The 23,416-nt window shown below is 33.1% G+C and overlaps 1 long non-coding RNA gene across 3 annotated transcripts; it reads left to right on the top strand.

The window, feature by feature from the left end:
• The first annotated feature begins 16,876 nt into the window (after positions 1 to 16,876).
• Positions 16,877 to 21,505, top strand: LOC132068343 (uncharacterized). 3 transcript variants are annotated; one of them, XR_009417380.1, is made up of 3 exons: positions 16,877 to 18,218; positions 18,368 to 18,423; positions 20,913 to 21,505. It is a non-coding gene; the product is annotated as an uncharacterized LOC132068343 (long non-coding RNA). The 3 variants fall into 3 exon arrangements; XR_009417379.1 differs by having other exon boundaries at positions 20,889 to 21,505; XR_009417378.1 differs by having other exon boundaries at positions 16,879 to 18,218; positions 21,314 to 21,505.
• The last annotated feature ends 1,911 nt before the right edge of the window (positions 21,506 to 23,416 follow it).

Raw genomic sequence — 23,416 nt, 5'->3', positions numbered from 1 at the left:
ACTCATCCCAAATTTAACTTCGGGATTAATTATCCCTTATCCCTCATACCTAAGTAGTCCTGAGTTCAAGTGTTTGCTATGAGTATTTTACTCAATTTTAGATATATTATATATATTTATGCGGCTTTTATCTGGATATGTCAAATTATATAAATGTTTATTCGGTTTAGCAATTTAATTTTTTGCAACAAGAGGGAGAGATTTTTTATAAAATATATACAAGGGAAAGGCTCAAATATGCCATCAAACTATCACAAAAGGTTTATTCATGCCACTCGTTAATAGTTGGGCTCAAAAATTAATGTCACTCGTTAAATAAAGGTTTTAGATAACGTCACGTGACAAAATATGGTAGTAGTAGAGTTCTGTTAGTGAGTGATGGCATATATGACCCAAAATGGTAACGGCGGTGGCATTTTTTAGCCCAACTATTAATGGGTAGCATGAATGAACCTTTCGTGATAGTTCGATGGTATATTTGAGCATTTTCCCTATATACAATCCTGTCAAAACATGCAACTTGCATACAACTATTTTTTGTACAATCCGGTCAAAATATATAAATATATAACCTACATACAATTTGTATACAAATTATGTGGTTGTATGTATTTTGTTTATCGTGCGTATGTCGCATTATGTCCAGTGATACATTGGACATACAAGTAACATATACCTGAAATATGAAATACAAAACAACATTATTCTTCTCTCGAGTTTCAACTTTAAATCTGAAATTCTAACAAAAACCAACTCAAAATTGACATATAAACTCCAAATGAAATTCTCAATCGTTTACCGTTACGTCAATCCAAATAAATAACAAGGTGGAAAAATTCAATTTCTAATTTAAAGCTTTAATAATTTTTAGTGGCTATTTAGTGAAGTTTTTCTCGGATTGGGTGTGCTTGGTGAGAAAGAGAAGGAGAAAGAGAAAAAATGTGGAAGATTATAGCTTTAAATGGAGAAAACTAGAGCCTAATGTCTTGCATTTACTATAATTGATAAACGTGTTGTTATATTTTGTAATTGAATAAAACTACACCTTATTGATTATGAATCTTGAAGTAGCTTTCCGATGTAAAAATTTATATATTTGTGTCTATACTAGTAAAATGAAATGATCCAACAAGAGCGAAGTAAGATACCAGGGATTGGTTTTACTTCAATCAAATTAAAGGGTTTTTCCTTCTTCTAATTTCTCACTCGATGTATGATATTTATAATTGAGTTCGATTAAATCAGAACTCGCACAGATAGAATAATAAATAAATAAATAAATAAAGTTAGAGGCTACCATATAGTTGTGGCGTTGATGTTTCATGAGCAATATTGCGATTTCTTTTAGCAGAGGACCCTCTTACGTATATCTATATATAAATACTGAATTATCAAAAAAAAAAAAACACTTTGAATATAATAGTTGGTCAATAATCAAAGATGACTTAGAACCTATAGTTTGTTATCAACATAATTACTTTTTGAAAATTAAAAAGCAATCGCCAGATGAACAATCGTTTTTGGGGATACGCAGGTGAAATGTATTGTATTGGATTGACTATTTGTGGATTTACAAAAAAATATTTATACCTGGTAATTATATTAATTCCATAAACACATGACACATATTTTTACATATATTAATATCATCTATAAATCATAATTAATTAGGGAAGCAATTGGGGATTTGGGTTTACTGGGTCTGGCTGGATGTAAAATAGGTATGATTCAACAGTAGATTTCAGGCAAACTGGGAAGAAAGTAAATTAAAAAAGAAAAAGATGGAAAAAAAGAAAGAGCAAAGAGTCAAGTCTCGATCGGTTACAAAGTAAGCACACGGTATCATGTCAAGGTACCATATTTCATGTTGTAATTATTGTATTGGATTAAAAGTAGAACTCTTTGCTTTTTAATGAAGAAATAAAAGAAAAATACAAGTCAAAGTTGATATTCTACTCCCACAAAAAATAATGTGAAGTCATTTGATTATCACAGAAAAAGTCCTCCCCAATCAGAGTCATAGTTGACCCGCTCTTTTAGATCTTGCTTTTATGAGCCAAATCATGCTCTTTTAGATCTTGCTTTTATGAGCCAAATCATTCTTCTCGACTTGCTTATATTAAACCCAAATCAAAAATCAATTGCTCAAACAAAAAATCATCAGAATGCTAATAATAACCTTTCCCGTGATATCGCCATCCTTATACTTGCTTCTAAAATTTCCCGGGAAATCGCTTTTATGGTTCAAATGTGTTTGCAAATCATGGCGTTCTCTAATTGAAGATCCCTAACTCATCAAGTTTCGCAGCGATATGTCAAAAATGACGTGAATCGTCAGAAAATCTTCTTTTTTGTTGTGAAGGTGGCAACAAGAGCGATTATTTCTACTCCGTAGACGCTCCACTTCAACATGATTTCGTTGCCTCCCTTCTCAAGCTTCCAATTACAGGAATTAATCAATTGAGTAGAGTATGTTTTACTAGTTCTTACAGTAATGTATATTTCTTTTAGTTTTCCCTTGCGATTTAATCGTTTTGTGGAACCTGGCCATGAAAGAATCAGGAAAATCCCTAGTCCAATCATTAAAAAAGGGAAGGGAAGTGGTTCCTTGCCATTTATGGTTTTGACTACATTTCCTCTACCGATGATTATAAATTTGTTAGAGTATGAAAAACATTATGTTAATCAAAGCAATACACCACATTACAATACAATACGATATATCATTATGGGTGTGTTCGGCGGAGGAAAATGTGTTCTTGAAAAATAAGTGAATTTCTACTTATTTTCCCATATTCGGTTGAGTGGTGAAAAATAAGTGAATTTCTTATTTATTTTCTCATGTTCGTTTGGTTGGTAGAAAACATTTTCGGAAAATACCACCCATGCCCCACCACCCCATACTACACCAACCCCCGCCCTCACCACTCACCACCTACCCGGAGCACCCATCCACCACCCTCCAACCACTTTATCTTCACCCACCCCTATCTGATGCAGGTCGAGCTCATCAAAGCTTTCCACACAAAGCCAAGCTAAGAAGCTTGAGGACCTTCAAGGCTTATGCGTGAGGATGGAGAATTGAGAGCGAGCTTTGGGGATATTTGAGGGATTCAACCTACTTGAAGACAAAGAAGCTCAAGTAGTTAAAGAAGAGAAGTACGAGATCGAATAAGACAGGGTCGATCAAGGGTGGAATAGAGAAGAAGATGGTTATTTATCCAAAGATGTTGTTCATTAAATAGAAGCCATCATCCACAAGGAAGACCAAGCAAGGCCCTTATTTTATTAAGGGTATTTTTGTAATAAGCCTTAGTCTTTTACTCTTAGCCTAGCTTAGTATAAAAGTAACCTTATGTCATTTTAGAGTTAGATTTTGATGAATGTTGTTATAGTTTCTCTGGAGAGAGATTGTGAGAGGCTTTTGGTAAAGCTCTTGTTGAACCTTGTTTGGAAAACTGAGTTGCTAGGGATTGTACTACAATTCCCTTGATGTCCATTTAATAGGTTTAGGTGCTTTGGCATGGTTAATTCAATTGAGGTATTAGCTTTAACATAGCTTCGGTTGCTTTTGATTCCATCTTTTGTATCTACCTTATATCCTTTATTTTATTGTTCTTAGTTTCTTGTTTCCGCGTCTTTAATATTGTATCCAACCCACCACCACCCACTATCCCTCGCAACCACCCGTCCCACACCAAATTTAACCACACAAACTTTCCATTTTTATAAAGATAAAATTTAATATGAAGTAGAAAATTCGGGAGCGAGTAAAGGGTGGATGTAAAAAGTCAATTTTTTTTTTTTCAAAACTGTTTTAAACAAAATTGCCTTTTACGGAAGGGTGTTGGGGAGGGGGGGGGGTAGAAAACCAAAATAAATAAAAAAGCTTGTCATAACCCTTTTTTTGTTTAAAATGACTTTTTGGAGGGTGGTGGGGCGGGGGGGGGGGGGGGGGGAGGTGTCGTAGAAAACCAAACTAAAAAAAACCATTCAAAACTTTAAAAAATAAAATAAAAAATGGAGGGGTAGTGGTGTGTTTGGGGGGGGGGGAGGGATAGGTGATGTAGATAACCCAAAAATAATAAATTTAGAAACAAAAAAAGAAAAAAGAAATATTGGGGTTGGGGTGGTAGGTGGAGAGGTGTGTGGGGGTTGTGTGAGTTGTTGGGGTTTGGTGATGGGACTGGGGTGGGTGGTGGTAGGGTGATTAGTGAAATGCTGACTAGCTTTAATTAGGGAAGATAATTTTTTACATTTTTAAAGAACTTGTTTTTCTAAGTAGGCGTTTGGCCATGAAAACGAAATATTTTTCACTTTACTTGATATTTCGGAGTTGGAGTTGAAGATGAAGTTGTGTTTAGTTATAGTTTTTGCAAAGAATATTTAGTTGTTTGAATGTATTGAAAGTGGAAAAAAGTAAAAAGTTTGTTGGTGTTTTCTAAATTCTAAATATAATTTCAAGTTATATTTAAAATTTTCATGATCAAATATTTATTTTTAAATAAAGTAAAAATATTTTCCAAAAAAAATAATATTATTTTTTAACCAAACAAACTGAGAAAATTGAAACAACATACGTGACAACCATCCAAACAAAATGTTAAGGAAATGGAGAAAATAATTAGCCTAAAAAGCAAAAGGTAAAACAAAAAAAGAAAAGAAAAGTGGGGCCCAAACTGGAGCTTAGCAGAGGTAAATCGAAGATGCTCAAAATTAAGCTCAAAACAGTCCAAATTATAATCATCTTAGAGGGTGTTTGGATGAGCTTATTTATAAAATTTGTTTGCGAAAAAAAATTTAAAAAAATAAGTTGGGGTAGTTAACTTATTTTTTGAACATATGTTGTTTTCGAACTTTAATGTTCGCTTTTTAGATAATTTAAATCAAACGCCTAATTATTTTTTGAAGCTTTTTTAAGCTGATGAAAATGATTTTTGTTTAAAACCAAACATCAAAAACGCAAAAAAAAAGTGAAAAAACATAAAAAACAACTTAAAGCCCAATCCAAACGGGCTCTTAGTTCCTAAAGATTGTGTGTTTCGATTTGTTCAAATTCAGTCCAGATCTGGATGGTACATCTGAAAGGTATGTTCTTGAAACACCCCCTTTTGAGCTTAGATCCAATGATTGTCGCAATGAAATTGGAGGTGATTCTACTCTTGGACTTCATTGCCCATTGTAGCAGAGCCAATATTTACACTGGGTTCAAAATATGAAAGAAGTAAACATGAGAAAAGGCTAAAGGTTCACATATATACATAAATAATAATTTTCAGTGTTATTTTTCATCGAAAACCCCTAGGCCCAACTTGGCTCCGCCCCGTGTCATATGCTATGTTAAAAATTTCTTCTTTTTTTGTTTTCCCTAGTTAGATGTCTGAATATCAGCTATTCTGACTTTGTTCTTATGCTTCTTTTCACTGGGAAATAAGCTCTATGTTTCATTAAACTCAGTTATTAAATGGAACTTTCAGGTAGTACTGCTGTTTTTGTGTATGAATGACCATCTAAGCCAGCAAAATGCTGGAAACGAAAAAACAAGCAAAATCAGCGAAAACATTAAAAAGAGAATCAAGCATGGCTTCAGGCTCTAACACATTTGCCATAGCCATGTTGCACCAAAACTAATCAAGAATACATGGTTTTTTATTTGAGCTTAATTATATTGTCATTTCTGTTAAAAAGTTCTAGCTTTCCTTTCCTTCCACAACGAGAGAGAGAGGCCTTAGCAATTCCTTCTAGAAGAGAGCTAGGACAAGCCTACAAGGGGAAAAAAGCTACTAGTTGGCTAGAAAATTTGGCAGTGTAACAACAAATGGTTGATCTTCTTTACAAATAATGCATCTACTGCAAAGGTGAAGGCCTTTCTTTTGAAGGTTTTTGAGAGTGAGGCACTATCCAAATAAAGCATTTGACTTTGTAAGGAGCTTTGCTTCTCTAGACAGTTTTCCAGTTACAAGAGAGGGTGGGATGGGGGAGGAATAGTGAGCGAGAGATAGCACTTTTTACTGAAAAAATTCCCCCGGTATCGAGAATCCATTTGACATAGTCAGGCTTGGAGCTGAAAAGCAAGGCCGTTGTTAAGGAGCTGAAGCAACTGAAGATATCTTTCAATTTCCTGGCCATTAAGATTTCTTCTAAAAGGGATGTTCCAGTCATTAGCTTGCCTAGATAACCCCTTCTCGAAGGGTGGCACAGTTGCAAAGTATTCTCAACTATAGACTACTTTTTAAGAAGATGAAAAAGATGTATCTGTCCTATCCTGTCAATCTATAAACCTTTCTGTGCTTTCTTTCTGCCCATCTATTTTGAGGGTTAGTGTACTACTTAATATACTAATAGTACTTCCTCATTTCATCTTAGTTGGATTTTGAAGAAATTAACTCAGTTTCCCATGCTCCATTCTCTTAATAGGAAGGATAACATCTTTGTCGCTTCACTGGTTGTCTCGATGCCCCACTCCCCCTCTAGCTCCTTTGGATGAATTGGAGAGTTGGTGAAAGTTAAACTTTAACCTTTGTAACTAAAGTTCCCAACAATGTTATATGTGTCTTTTATGTATGAGATCTTGGTTCCTCCTTGAAAACTTACCTCCTTTGTCTTGAGGGCTATGGAAGCTAGTTCTGAAGATCTATACGAAGCAAATCTTCCAATAGGAATTGGGGTGGTGAGAAACTTTGTGGGTGGTGTTGGTGGTGGTGGTGGTGGTGTGGGGGGTAAATATGCTCTGAGTTCGTTTACTCAGAGCTTCTCAGTAATGAGCAAGCAAATCGTCAGGTGCTGCGTATCTTAGTAATTCATTTATTCTTCTAATGAATAATGATTTCTAGTTTGTATAATTTGAGTTAAAATTTGAGGTTCTCTTTTGGAGATATTCTACTTTGGAGTCTTGACTTTGTGGTTACTTTCCTGTGGGTACTAATGTGGTTGATGCAATGGGATTCCTGTGTTTATGGGTTTGAAATAATGTATACTACAAATATCTTCTTGTCTTCTCCTGAAACGACATCTGCTGGTTGTTCAATGTCTAGGACATTCAGTTAGGAGCTCTTTTAATAGCAGAGAACCCAGAGTAGACAATGATGAATGCAAACCATTATGAGCTCATGACAAATGACTATTCTATGGATGCAAACCTTTTTTTTTTTTTTTTTTTTTTTTTTGATGAAGTAAGTTGTTATATTCATATTCAAAAGCATCAAGCAGATGCAAAACTTTACAAAGAAAAGGTTAAAAACTCCAGACACTGCAAAAGAAAAACTATTAAGAGCTGGGAGTTTAAAACCATGAGCAAAAGACTCAAGGATACTAAGCCACTGAGAGGGAGCCAATGAAATCTAAAAGGGGGATAACATCATTCACAGGGGATAGATTGCTCCAACTAAAAAGGTTAACTAAGCACTTTGATTTTAGAGAACAGATAGGAGTTGAAGTCCCATCAAAGCATCTGCTGTTCCTCTCTGTCCATAAACACCAAAAAATACATGCAGGTATCATTTGCCAGATCTTGTTGATGGTTTCGTTCACTTTCCATAAGCTTCAACTTTCAACTGTTCCTTTTAAGCAACATGGGGTTGTCCAACTGATTCCAAAAATTGCTGTAAACATGTGCCAGAGATCTGCTGCAACAGGGTAGTGCAAAAAAAGATGGTTTACTGACTCTGACTCTTTTTGGCACATATAGCATCTGTTCACCAAATGGATCTTCTTCTTTTTTAAATTATCCAGAGTTAGTGTGGCATTTTTGAGGGCTGTCCAAGTAAAACACTTGATTTTGGTGGGTAATTCTGTCTTCCATATCAATTTCCAAGGCCAAGGATCAGTCAAAACATTGATAATATTCATCCTATAATAACTCGTCTTCACTGAGAACACCCCTTTCTTGATTCTTCCCATTTCAGGCTATCTGGTGTTTGTGAATTCACTGGAAACCCTTCCAAAGATTTAAACAGGTCAAAGATCTCTCCCAGTTCCCAGTCTTGCAAATTTCTTCTAAAACGGATATCCCAAATGTTTCCATCCCTGCTGCTTGCAACTGTGGAGTCTGGTTCTGTTGCTATTAGGAAGAGTCTAGGATGAGAGTCTTTCAGGGGAATATTAAGCAACCACTTATCTTTCTAAAACTTACAGGGGTGCCATTTCCAATCCTGGATGCAAACCATTATGAGCAGCTGTACTCTAATTAATCACTACTACTTCTTTTTAGAACTTTTCTCATAATGGTTTGCATCCAGAGAATGGTAATTTGAAAGGAATTAAGGACTTTTCTCATCATGGCTATGCTCCAGCTTTTGAGGTAGGTTGTCCAACAAATTATGATCAAATCAAGCTCAGCTAAATCTGGAGATAATCTGCCTAATCAACTGAAATTTTCCTATTTGTGATTCTCCAACAATTATCTCCTTCTTCCCATGTGCTTGGTTGTCATTGTTTGTAAGGGTTTCTAGGGAACCTTTCCTATTTTTAGTTTTTCTATATATATATATATATATATTCGTCTGATACCAAAGCGATCCTGGGTCTGCTTTAGTTTTTCTATATATATATATATATTCGTCTGATACCAAAGCGATAGGGGGTTTATATTTATTGTTTCAATAGAAATTTTTTGGCTAATATTTTAAACAATCCTACTCGGTACTTCCTCACCCCTTGATTTCTCTTATCATGTAGGTGTATTTCTTATTTTCTGCCTATTCTCCCAATTTTTCGTTTTTTTTAACGTTTTTTTACGTTTTTTTTTAACTTTGTTCAGTTATGAATCTTATTCTTATTACACTGTTCATCTCTTTCTCTTAATCTTGGTTCTAACCACACCTAGGATTACCGCCAACATCGTCCTTATCATTTTGGACATTAAAACGTCTTTCAAACACCAGGTATTTCTGAGTTAATCCATCGAAAGATATTAAGAAATTAAGAGAATAACTATATACTAAGAGTAATAGATTCATAATAAGTAAGTAATTACTCAAACATTATCAACATAATTTTTTAATTAAACATGAAATAATTTACATAGTAGGGAGATTGGTACGTAAAAACATAGATAAAAACTTACATGACTTGAAAATGGAGAGAGATTTCCCTTTCGGGGAACCCGAAAACTATTTCACACTAATAGAAAATTACTTGAAGGCTTAATACTATTTTACAAGGAAATTATATTACAAAAGGTTTTCTTAGGAAAAGGAGTTGAGGCATTGTGAAAGGGAAGAGGAATATGGAGAGGTTTTTTGAGAGAAGTGTCAGAAGTTTTCTTCTTTCTTGACAATTTTTCTCGATGATCTGCTCTTCCACAAACGCTGCTATTTATAGGAGTTTGGTGACTTCAATCATGGACTTCAAATTTTGCGAAGAATCTCGGTTCGGTCCGTCTTTCTTGGGCCCCATCGACACGCGAAACTTTTCAAAGGATACTTTATAATTTTGTCCGTTTGCTGAGCTGTCCCATTATTTTATAAAGCTACTACTTTATTAAAGATACTTTAATAAAGTCTGGTCTTCTTTTTCTGAATTGTCCTTCTCAGCTTTCCACCAAAAGTCTTCCTTCTTTAATGTCATTGTCTCATCTTCCTTTATCTTTCTGAGAAATGATGCCAAAATGTCTTCAAATGTCATTGTCTCTTCTTTAATGTCATTGTCTTCCTTTTCCTTTCTTTTTCTTTCCTGAAAAGTTCTCTTATTACTTTTTTCTTTTGTCTTTTTGCTAACCAATGTCTTCAATTGTCTTCTTTCACTTAGGCTCTATTATTTTCTTTACTAACTGACCTAAGTGTCTCAGATTACAGTAGAGAATTAGTCAAAACTCATCCGCGTCTACATCATTTGGATCTTGGCAGTCTTAAAAATCGTTACGAAAATTAATATCATCTCCTTCGAAATCTGAACTATGGACAGGTGACATACCTTGACTTGGAGATAATTTTCGGACTAGGATTTTTGACTGTATGTTTATCTTATTCTTTTGCCTGGAAATTTTTTTCTAGTGTCTCTTTTGCTATATTTTCTATTTTTTCATTCTTTTTCTTTTTTGCAAGTATGCTTTTCTTTGTAGAAGTTGCTCCTTGCGTAAGTGTCTTTGGTAGTCTCCGTCTTGTTTGGAGAGATGAACATTTCTCATCTTCACTTTTTGGCAAAGTGACAGCCATCAACGGATTTGATGAGTCTTTACTGCAATCGTTTGAAGGCCGACTAATTGTATCCTTACCCGATACAGTGGGTCTAACTGCATTCATTGGGGAATGCACACCCATCTCATCCATTTTTGTCTGAGATGAAGAACTCTGAGATTGCACCAATTCAAACTTAACCGCTTGCATTCTTTGTTCTAATATCTTCACTTGATCCAAAAGTTTCATTTTTTCTTGAACCAATGTCTCTTTCTGCTGGTTTAGTCTCTTGACTACTTGATCATAAGTAACAGTTGATCACAAAAAATTATCTTTGTCGTGTCTTTTTGCACGTTAATCTTGAGGGTTTTGTTTGTTTGGATTTTGTCCGAGTATGGGGAAATATAGTAGTTTGGACCCAACACTCTTTAAAGATAGCCTAATGCCTCAAAGAAATCATTAAAGCCTTTAAAAAGAGGTTTTCTTATATCTTTAATAGAATCTAAAACTTCTATCCAGGTCTGAAAAATATCATTAGTCCTACCATGGATTACAACATAAAATTGAAATTTCTTATCTGTAAAATACTGATAAAGTGCATTTAGAGTGGCTACAAAATGGCTAGCGTCTTTTTTATTATGTGATATCCATAAATTATCTACTAAACTAAACATGTCTGTTGTTTGTCTATTACATATTCTTGTAATACCTTAAAAGTTAAATTAGATGGTGGAAAAAATACTAAATTATTGGTTCCGAAATGTATTCTTTCTATAGTATTTCTCTCTAATGAAGAGGTAGGTCTAAAATGAAGGTTACCTAGATCTTGTCCGTCCGTATGTGTGTCTTGGGCCGAGGCTATGCTTTTTCCCCTTGTCTCGCTTTTCGAGAACTGGAAGGTCTCGTCGTTCAAATAAAAAATCGATTAGCGTAATCTTTAGTCTACTTAATTGTCGCTAAATTATTATCTTTTCCTTTTATATGTTCAAATTTTAAATTATAAATTGAAATGGTATCTAAGAAATTTAGCCATCGTCTCTACTACTATTTTTATCATTTATCTTTTGATAAAATTTAACTATAGCTTCATCCGTTCTAACTAGTATTTCTGGTTTATTTAGGATATATAGTCTAAAACTATTTAATCCATATATTACAGCTAAAATCTCTGCATCTATACTACTCATATTTCCTTTTTCTTTATACTTACCACTTTGATAAGCACATATCTTTTCTTCATTTTTATTACTATATTTATTGGGTTTTGCTTTTAGTACTGCTCCCCATCCTTCAAAACTACCGTCTGTTTCTATAATTAAATAGTCTGTTTCTAGAGGCATGTTTAAATCGGGAATGTTTTTATTTTTTCTTTTATTTTTTATACTAATTTAATGTCTTCAGTATTAAAGTGTTTTTTATCATTGGATCCAGTCTTTGAATATAATTGTCCTGCTATTTTTCCTAAATCTTTTATAAAATTTCTAACCTTATTTAGACAGAAATAGGCATGTAAGAAAATATCGAACAGAAAGGAATTATAAAAATAAACTAGAATGCTTTATTTGTGAAAGTGTAGAACACTTAGCAAATACATATCCAAAAAGAATAAATAATAAGACAAGAAATTCTTAGCTAATTGAAGATTTTCAAGAAACATTAATAAATGTAGACGAATATATGTCAGATACGGAAAGTATATATTCTATAGTAAATATAGACACTGAAGAAAAAATCAAAACACAAGTCGCACTCGGAAGTTTAAGAATTAATCAATGAAATAGATTAGAAAATCTAGACTTAGAAGCAATAGATAATCTAGCAAATATATGGAAGACTCTAACCATGAGTTCGAAAGAAATAAGTGGATTGATAGTAATGCACGTTTCTTTGTAAACGTATCCTAGTAGAGACAAAAGAGCTAAATTTAAAAATTGTTATATAGAAGGATGTACAATGTGTATAGAAAAAGAGTAGTACTAAATTAGGAGTACTTTTGGCTATATGAGGTTGTAACTTTATTTTACTTTCTCCTAGTACTACTCCTAAAAAGTTTATATAGTTTTTACATAATTACAATTTTTTCTTACTAATTATTATTCCATTTTCTACAAATAGTCTAAATACCGTTTGTAGGTGTCCTAAGTGTTCTTTAATATTTCGACTAAATACTAGTATATCATCTACATATACTAATACAAACCGTTTATGTTCTTCAAATATACTATCCATTTTTCTTTGAAAGAAAAATTGGCGGAGCTGTCTTTAATCCAAATGGCATTACTAACCATTCGAAATGTCCTTCAGGACAGGTGAATGCGGTCCATTCTATATTTTCTTCATGCATTCGTACCTGTCAATATCCAGATTTACAATCAAATTTGCTAAATATTTTCTTTCCTTGTATTCTATTTATTAATTCTGTTTTGTCTGGTAACTTATATCCATCTGTCCTAGTATTATCATTAAGTCATGTTCATCTCTCCAAACAAGACGGAGACTACCAAAGACACATACGCAAGGAGCAACTTCTACAAAGAAAAGCATACTTGCAAAAATGAAAAATAGAAAATATAGTAGAAGAGACACTAGAAAAATTTTTCCAGGCAAAAGAACAAGATAAACATACAGTTAAAAATCCTAATCAGAAATTATCTCCAAGTCAAGGGATGTCACCAGTCCATAGTTCAGATTTCGAAGGAGATGATATTAATTCTCAGGACAATGCATTTTAAGACTCTCAAGATCCAAATGATGTAGACGCAGGCATGAGTTTTGACTCAATTGCTCTACACAATCTAGACACTTAGATCAGTTAATAAAGAAAATAATAGAGCCTAAGTGAAAGAAGACGATTGAAGACATTGGTTAGCAAAAAGACAAAAGAAAAAAGTAATACAGATAATTTTTCAGGAAAGAAAAAGAAAGGAAAAGGAAGACAATGACATTAAAGAAGAGACAATGACATTTGAAGACATTTTGGCATCATTTCTCAGAAAGATAAAGGAAGATGAGACAATGGCATTAAAGAAGGAAGACTTTTGGTGGAAAGCTGAGAAGGACAATTCAGAAAAAGAAGACCAGACTTTATTAAAGAAATTTTTAATAAAGTAGTAGCTTCATAAATAATGTATTGTACCAAAGAACAGACAAAATTATAAAGTATCCTTTGAAAAGTTTCACGTGTCGATGGGGCCCCAAGAGCACCCGACTGAACTCAAGAGATTCTTCACAAATTTGAAGTCCGCAGTTGAAGTCCGCCAAACTCCTATAAATAGCAGCATTTGTGGAAGAGCAGATCATCGAGAAAAATTGAGCTGCAGCCATGCAAATGGATGGAACACATAACATATATAGACATTATGTTCATGCGCCTACATTAGCTTTATAAATACATGTTCAGAATTTTATAAACCAAGCTATAACATGGACAAGATATGAAAGTAGACCTTAATATAAATGTAGATTTTGTCAGATTAGACTTTATGTTACATAATAATGACAATCGTACGATTACAAGAAAGATTCGGAGAATTTTCTTAAAAAATATTACTCATACACCAAGATAAGTCCTTAAGATCGAAACTAGAATCCGTCATAAGAAGATCCCTACCATAGACCGAATCAACCTGCAAAAGGAAAAACAAAGTTGTTGTAAAGATTCCTCCATTGTTTGTCATGTCTACTTCTGTTAGTCCAATTATTGATTTTTTCATGTCTGACCATCTATCCTCATAAATTACTATTAAAACTTTTGTTCCTAAATTCTTTCTAGTTAATCCTTTTAATCCTGCTACTATTAATCCCATATGCATTAAACTTCTTCCAGTATTTTTTATTTGTCTTATAGCCTCTGGGTCTATTAAACTTATTGTAGTAACTTTAGTTCCTATGGCTGATAATTGTTCTTCTCTATAATGTCTATATAATTGTGTTGTACTTGAGAACTGTCCTATGTTGTATTGGTTTTGTTGAAAAATTTGTCTATCTCTATCTACGTCTATTACCTCACTTAGCTGTTGATTGTTTTCTTCTGGTCTTCTCCTATTTAGAATTCTTGATAAAAGATTATTACCTATTCTATTGTCTGAAAAACTTACTCTAGGCATTCTTTTCCCTGATGGTTTAACATTGTCTAAGGGTTCTCCTGCTGTTCTAAAAACTTTTCTTCTTGGTACATTTCCTGTACTAGTATCTACAGTGTATTGTTCTCCAGTTGTTCTTTAAAATGGACTAGAACTAGACGCGCTAGATTCCATTAATTCTTTTTGACTTATAATCGAGTCTATCTCTATTTCGTCATCACTATATTGCATATCTTTTAATATCTTATCGAATTCGTCTGATTTCTTTTGGTATATATGTTCTACTCTATATCTCCAGTTATCAGTTCGAGCTTCACATAATTTAAAATGACTTATGGTTTCTTCTATTGTTAGTTCTCCTAACTTACACCCTTTACATCTAAAAAGTATATTTTTGTTATTTTTGTGGAGTCTTTTTGCTTCTTCTATAGCTATGTCTACCGTAAACTCGTCTTGTATTAGTTCTATATTCATAAAATTTGATTGTGTAATTTCATTTTCGTCTAAAGTACTTTCTTCTTCTATGTCTTTTTGTGGCGTATAATTATAATTAGTAAAACGTATAGATGTCTCTCCCCTAGAATTAGTGTACATTAGGTGAGATTCTGGCTGTAGAATCTTTTTTCTAGTAAAATCTTTTAGATTTCATTCCATCCCTGCATATTCCTCAGGATTTATCTTTATGGGTTTTATTAGTCTTATTCCTCTATTTCCCATTACTTCTACTACATCTTCTACTTTAATTTTAAATTTTGTATTTCTATTATTAGTCACTTTTTCCTAGAAATCCTACGCATATTAATAAATTATTACCGTCACACATCTCTTCATATCCCTTGCTCTGTATTCCTATTTTTATGTGCTTTCCAAATTCTGCTAAATTCATTATAAAATCCGAACTAATATAAAAGATTCCTCCATTGTTTATCATGTCTACTTCTGTTAGTCCAATTATTGATTTTTTCATGTCTGACCATCTATCGTCATAAATTACTATTAAAACTTTAGTTCCTAAGTTCTTTCTAGTTAATCCTACTACTATTAATCCCATATGCATTAAACTTCTTCCAGTATTTTTTATTTGTCTTATAGCCGCTGGGTCTATTAAACTTATTGTAGTAACTTTAGTTCCTATGGTTGATAATTGTTCTTCTCTATAATGTCTATATAATTGTGCTGTACTTGAGAACTGTCCTATGTTGTATAAAGTTTTTGGATTTAATAGTTTTAATTGGTTTTATTGGAAAATTTGTATATCTCTATCTATGTCTATTACCTCACTTAGCTGTTGATTGTTTTCTTCTGGTCTTCTCCTATTTAGAATTCTTGATAAAAGATTATTACCTATTCTATTGTCTGAAAAACTTACTCTAGGTCGTTCTTGTCCTTGCCTTTCTAGTCCTCCTTCGTTTCTTGGTCTAGTTGAAAGAAAGTCTATTTTTGTGGTTTTCTAATTAGTTTAACTTTCTCTTTCTGAGGTGTTATTTCTGCCTTTTTTAATTGGTCTATTAATTCCTCAACTTCTTTATTCTTAGAGGTCTCTTTATTGTTCTCTTTTTGTTGTTCACTTAACAACCGAACGCGCTCACTTATTAATTCTAACCTTGGTACTATTATTTCTATTTTGTTTATTAGTTCTAATATTAATGAAATTATTGTAATATTCTATTGTAATGTTATTTAATCCGATTTAGCGTTAGGTATATAATATTTATAGTCTGCTGGTAAAGGTATAGACTTCTCTATTAATTTTGAGGCTTCTTCTTGAGCTAAGGTGGGTCTACTCATGAAAGAGTAATTTGTTTTAGTTCTTTTACTGTCTTTTTTAATTCTTTAATATCACTAGTTAAAACTTCTACCCGTTGCGTTATTTTAGAAACTATTTGGGTTGTCTTTAGTTCTATCTCTTTTGATTTTCCTGTAATAACTTTAACTAACTTTTCTATTTTCGTCTTTGTAAGTAGTTTTTCTAGATTAAATTTGTTAACTAAGAACTGAATTTTTCTTTCTAATTGTAATTCTTGCGTTTTTAAGTAATCGAAATTTTGCTCGAATTTTTCTAGCTTCTTCTTTTGATTAGTCTGAGAAACTTCTATGACTTCTAATATTCTAGTAATATCTTTATTACTTTCTTGAGTCTTTTCACTAAAATTTATGACTAAATCAACTAGTGGATTAAATTGTTTGTCTTCACTATGTAATATATGTTCTTTTAATGCTCTATAATGCTGTAATATACGTTACTAAAATTACACTTTATAATGCTATGATCTTTTAATGCTCTATATTTCTTTTCTGGATATATTCTTAAGTCTAAGTATTTTAGATTCTTTAGTGTATCTATTTTTCTAGCTTTATTTTTTACCCTAACGGAATCTTTATTTTACAAACTTTTTTCTGGTACTCTATATTAATTGTAAGTCTTTCTATATCTTTTCTTATATCGTGTAATTCTCACGTTGTGGCAGAGATTGTTTCTTCGTTAATCTGACTTTGTATTATCATTAAGTCTTTTATTGTTTATTATCATTCTAGCTTTTCATCTTACTATTAGTGTCCTCTTACTATTAGTGTCTAACAAAGGGTAGTGTTTTCATAAAAATAACTAGTATGGCTTAAATCGTTCCTGGGTCTGCTTTTGAGAGTATTTCCTAGATCGTATGGTTCCGAAATGTATTATATATATATATATATAAAGGCAGGACATGAGGCTGGTGACATGGCACTCTCCTAAGTCAAGAATCATATTTCTCTTCTTTGTCAGATTTTTGGCATTTTTATTCAATTCTTTCATTTAAAACTGCTACATTAAAAAAAAAAAAAAAAAAAAAAAAACCGCTACTATTTTAACTGCTGAGATTGAAACAACACTATTCAAGAAACGATGCCCCCACGGTTAAAAGGCCTTGACTTCTGTGATGTATTCATCTTCCAATCTCAAAGTAGACTTGCAACTTTTGCAAGTTGAATTTCAATCTAAATAAGTTTTTACTTCCTGGAAGTTTTCATCTTTACTCCACAACACTTTGCCGTAATATCACCATCCTATTTTCACCATTACGCTCACGGGCACAGTAACCTCCTCCGTCATTCACTGCCGCTTGCCACCATTTTCTACGGTACATTCTCCTCATATTCCTCAACATTTATAGGTGTACGTCAATTTGTGCGGGTGTGAATTACATTGATATTAACATTGATTATAGCAATGTGCAACTGATGATCGTCATTCAATTGCAAAAATTATTTCCAAATATATCTTTTTTTCACTGTTCCTCTGTTTTCTTCTCTAGAATGTATTGCTCGAATGTTTCTCGAAACTTACTGTTACGGAGTCGTTTCAGTTTTCCCTGTTCAAAGGATAAGGAATTAGTGTGGACCATTTGGTTGTTAGAGAAAGATATTATGTGGTAGTTAAATCCATGGATCAATTATATCCTTTTAAGCAGTATACTTGTAAGAAATCGATGCTCAGTTGGTTCTGTTATTCGTGGTTGGCACAAGCATAATAACAAAATTATAAGTCTCCAATATATCTGAATAGTAGTGACAATATGATCTAAACAGAGGGACACTAGCCACTCGACACAAAGAATTGAAGCAGGAAATTTCAGCAGCAGTATCTTACCCCACGCTTAGGATTAAGAGGAGGATTGATATAGGCGAAAAGATACTTGAAAAATTTGTCAAGATGAGAACCTCTCCGATGGAAAATATTGAGCATCTTAAGGTGAGACTATCTATAATACCCTGTCATCTACCCTTTGTCATTTTATCAATGGGCTTATTATTAATCTTCCAGCATATATGTTGGGCATGCGGTTGTTGTCAATTTCGTTGTCCATTCTCATTACGTGATTGCAAGTCATGCTTTGCTGCTGAGTTCGCTTAAGATTTTGTAAAATTCATTCTGCAATGAATTTATCTTCCCTTAACATATTAGTATTACGTAATTTTTTGTCTCTCAAGCTTCAGTGCAAACACAATAACAGAAAATGACTAAAGCATGAAGAGCTTAAAGGTAACGAAGCTAACATCCTATTCCATTGTTTAATAAACTTAGTAGCAAAGCTGGAATCACGTATAATGCTTCCAATTTTAAAATGCATTTTATTTACTTTGTGACAATTATATCTGATACAAATTACACGCCCCTTTTTGTTGTCACAGTGGAGAGTTGAGGGCATAGGCTTGATACTAAGTGGAAGTTTTTGTACCAACCACAAGTAAGTTTTATTTTATCTCTATTATGTTATACCCCATGTTGTTTAACAAATTTATGTTTCTTAATATATGTAATGCGATGATGGTTAGATATATCAATGAGATGTATCTTTAGGCCAAGGATCATATTTTTTTCCTCCTTTTTTTAATTTTTTTTTGATCTTATAATTGACACACAACTCACACTTGTTTATTTATATAACTACTAGTCTACCACTTACTACTTTGTTTCTCCTTAATACTTACTATATACGAAGTATTAAGTTTATATGATAAGACAAAACACTGGAATATGAGAAATATTGTTTTCGGTGACACTTTTTGTGCCCCATTAATTTAGTCGCCACATTACCTAAGGGAGTTTGCCCATTTTATGGTCACAATATTAATATCCCAAATCATTGCCTAAAAAGATATGCAACCCCATATCAAGAACATAATTGATGAAGTTATATTCGATTCAACTGTGTAAGACTATCTTCAAGGCACAAGCCATTAAGCGTACTCACATTAGCGAACAAGTAAAAACTAGAGGTGAATTTATGTATAGAATTTGGGTCACGTGAACACATGGTCACTCGACTAAACTTAATGTATTATGTGTATAAATTCTGAAAATATATCTAATATTAACTGAAGGAACACACGGTCAAACTAGGCCGAGTGGAGCACTGGTTAGGGCCTGTGTTTATTTCCCCAAGGTCTCGGTATCGAACCCGAGCTCCCGTAGGTTTTATGCTTTTTTTTTTTTTTTTTTTTTTTAAATTACATCTAATGATTTTCTTCCCCTTTATTTCTAATTACCCAAGTCCAAAAGACAAAAGAAATCAAAAAACCCCAAAGATGCTAAACTGCAATGAACCAAAGGCAAAAGAATAAAAAATTCCCATAGCTAATGGTGAACTTATCCTCTTAAAATCCTGAATTCGCCTCTGGTAACAACAATAATACTTCGGCTAATATCGTAAATAAAAAGCTAATACCAAATGTTGTGTTGTAAAATGCAGACAATGAAGCTTATTTTCATTTTTTTCCCTGCACATCTGTTGTTATATTGTGTCAAAATACCTTCTAATTACTTTGGCATGGAATATGATTTGTTTGTAGTAGATCCAGTGAAACTCTTAAAGAGAGATCAAAAGCATATCAGTGAATATCTTAAAAGGGCCAAACCATGTTTTTGAAAATAAGAACAAAGTATTTTAAAAGTAAATTATATCTTAAGTAACCTAATATTTATTTTGCAACTAATTACTTGATTATAACTATTTATATATTTTTGGGAACAGTTTATACACCAACATTATAAACTAATCAGGATAAAGTAATCATTCAATATATTAACTTTTTTTGTGCATATAGTTGGTAACTCTTACTGAGTCAGGAATCCACACTTGATTTTTACACGCTAAAAATTTCAAGACTTTTCTTTTCCTTTTTTTTTTGGGGCGGGGGGGCGGGGAGGTGGGGGGTTTCTCTATATTCACTTTTTCTATTTTCTCTTTTCTGTTTAAATAAAAGTGAGGTGATGCTTTAACATGATTTGACTTTTAGTTTAGCTTTTGAAAATTTAAGTTTTATAAAATACATATGGATTAAAGTTATAAAGTTGCATGTTTAGATTATCTTTTGAGTGAGAAACGAATGATAACTTTAAGTTTCTCAAAATATGCTTTGTGATTAGTTTAATTTCGACAATAAAAATAAATTAAAATATAAATTTAAGAAGGTCTTTTATGACAGCGCAAAGCGCGGGCAAATTTTCTAGTTCTTGAATATTCTTAAGGGTATCTGGATATGTCTGATACTATTCCCGACATTCAGTGTCCTTTGAAATTGTTTGTGCATTTAATTAGCCCTTTGGCTACTTGTCATTATAACAAGTGGAGTAATGCTTCTAGCAACAAGAAGGTAGACTCAAGGAATCAGATGAAGAGAAAACTAGAGATGAAACATGCATACTTTTGAAAGATGTATTCCTATCTAAACATGTATGCTTTTGAATTGCACTAAGTACGTGAAAACAAATCATCTTCTACATTTTGTGACATGATCTTTGGAATCAGATGAAGAAAAAACTAGACATGAAACATGTATACTTTTGAAAGATGTATTCATATCTAAGCATGTATGCTTTTGAATTCATGTTACCTTCTCAAAAAAAAAAAAAAAAAAAAAAAACATGTATGCTTTTGAATTGCACTAAGTACGTGAAAACAAATCATCTTCTGCATTTTGTGACATGCTCTTTGGAATCAGATGAAGAAAAAACCAGACATGAAACATGTATACTTTTGAAAGATGTATTCATATCTAAACATATATGCTTTTGAATTGCACTAAGTACGTGAAAACAAATCTTCCTCTACATTTTGTGACACGCTCTGTGCTGTTTTTACCATCATTTGTTTACTGAAATCTCCAAATTTACGGCTGGTTGTCTAAGCAAGTGCAAATGTATTGATAGGATCTTCTCATGCATTATTAATAGGGACTTCACCAATTGTTGCAATATCATGGAGAACCTCACCAACAGACTGGTCCACAACTGTTGGAACAGAATAATCCGAACCAGAACTGGATTCTCCAGCTTGTGGTCTAACTCTTAACTGAGCGTGAGTGTGCGCAAAGAAGCAGGGAGTTCTGGTGCATCTATCATTGCCACACCACCTGGTACGATAGTTATCAGGATGTAAGCTACGCTCATAAAGGCCGTGTGCGAACCAACACCCCTCGCCTCGTCCACATGAGTTGGGGAGTCCCGTGAAGAAACGACATGGGATGGACGAGTGAAGTCGTGGGTCTCTCAGCCTAGCCCCCTCGCCATGATGTCTGTATGGACAAGATGCCCATGTGTGATACCAGTTGAATGGACAGTCGTGGACCTTGTAGGTAAACATCCAGAATTTCTCGTCCCTGTTGTGGAATCCAATAAACAGTTAAGTTGCCGTAGCAAATGACAAAACGAACAGAGGAAAGCTGGGTAGAAAGCACAGACAAGCAAGCAGTTGGTGTAACAGAGAGCATTTACGTTATTTGGCAAGAAAGGAACGGAAGCAGAGAAGCCCCAAGTTGATTAGTAGTAGACTGATCAAGTAATTAGTAGCAGAGAAGCCCCAAGTCCATTTGTGGAAGTGCTGTGAAGCCTAAGCTAGCAAGTAGAATTAGACAAATGAATTTCTGTCTGGTGGCTAGATGACTTAAAGCTATAAAGTTTCCTATTGATGACTTGGGGCTTATGTCCAAGAGTCAGGATAATATTCTTTTTTTTGGGTAAAAGAGATTTTTGTACTTATTTCTATTTAGTAATTAAATGTTACGAGTTGATCATCAATTTTTTTTTTTTTTTTTACGAACCTCTCATTCTAGTGTCAACAAGAAAACTGGATGAGGCACTATTTTATTTGGCAAATGGACTTTATCTGGTCCCACCCCGATTATTTTATTTGGCAAATGGACTTTCCGGTCTCGCTCAAGGCAATAAAAAAAAAATGCAACAGTAAGTCTATTCCTGTGATTCTCAACATAACTAGGACTTTGGCATGAAGTTTTTTCACATTTTTTCAAAAAAAAAAAAATAATAAAAAAAATTCCTACTTTATTTGAAAATCAGCAAATGATCATGAAAATTCCTAATACAACTTGAATATAACTTGAAGTTGTATTTGAAATTTAAAAAATACCTAAAATCATGTTTTTGCTTTTTCACTTTCAATACATTCAAACAATCAAATATTCTTTGCGAAAATCATAACCAAACACACTCATCTTCAACTTCAAAATTACAAATAAAGTAAAAAATATTAGAATAGAAAATAAGAAAGGAAAAGAAAAAAAAAAAAAAAGATAAAAACTATTACATGCAGAGTAAAATTTCACCTAAAAAAAAAATAGTACATTAATTTACCTATCGTTGAGTAAGCTTTTAGGCCCCAAAATGTCATTCCATTCAGCCATTGTTCAAAGATTCCAAGTTCTTGGAAGATTACCGTTTCTTGAAAGCAATGTGAAAGAATTACCGTTTCTTAAAAGCAATGTGGAAGAATGAAGCGGGAAATATTAGTTTGATTTTTACCCTGAGCCGTTGGGAGATTACTATAAAGTATATATAGTTGTGTTCATTTCCGTTTATGATAGTTTGTTTTAGTTGATTAAGACTTTAGGGGTCGTTTGGTTTGAAGACAAGTAATGCTGGGATAAGTACTTCTGGGGTTAGTTGTATTGTTATTAGTTATCCTGGTATTATTTTGTATCCACTGTTTGGTATGTTGTATTAGAAATAACACGCATTGCCTAATTTTTAAGAAGTCTGTTTACAAAAATACCCTCCACCCTATTTAGCCTAAAATGCCTAAATTTGCTCTCAGGGCTATTTTAGTCAATTTTCCTGTTTTATTCTGAGATAAGTTATCCTAAGATTATTATTCCACCCTTTGATGGGTATAATTTATCCCGGTTCTATTTTTAATGCTAGAATAACTTATTTCAGGATTAGCAACCAAACAAGGGATAAAGAGGTACTAAATTTTTATTCCAGGACTATTTTTGCTTATAGTTCATACCAAATGTTCCCTTATAGTTTTGGGATAAATTGTGGATATTTTATCTCATATTTGGTATTATAATTTTTTATTTTGGGATTAGCAATTTTGAAATTATCAAAACACATCTCGAAATTTTTCTCGTGTTCCCAGTGCGAATGCATTATGCCCGGTATAATCAGTTACACCAGCTAACATAACAACACTCAACACTCCAAGTGGCATAGCCACGCGAAGATTGGTTAAGGTCTCATAAGATAGAGTGACCCATGCACAACGACTTGTGTTTTAAACCATTGCAAGCAACCTTCAAAACCTCTTACACATGGTGTTAGCTTACAACAGGTATTTCAAAAAGTGGTGGAAACAACCTGCAATTGTATATATGAAGCCTTTATATCAAGCATTGCCCTCTGTAATTGTCTGGGAGCTATGAATGAGGAGAAAGAAAATA

The sequence above is a fragment of the Lycium ferocissimum genome, chromosome 1 (genome assembly GCF_029784015.1).
Source record: "Lycium ferocissimum isolate CSIRO_LF1 chromosome 1, AGI_CSIRO_Lferr_CH_V1, whole genome shotgun sequence".
In the NCBI taxonomy this organism is placed as follows: domain Eukaryota; kingdom Viridiplantae; phylum Streptophyta; class Magnoliopsida; order Solanales; family Solanaceae; genus Lycium; species Lycium ferocissimum.
The sequence above is the reverse complement of the archived record's forward strand: the minus strand, read 5'-3'. Positions and strand labels throughout refer to the sequence as shown.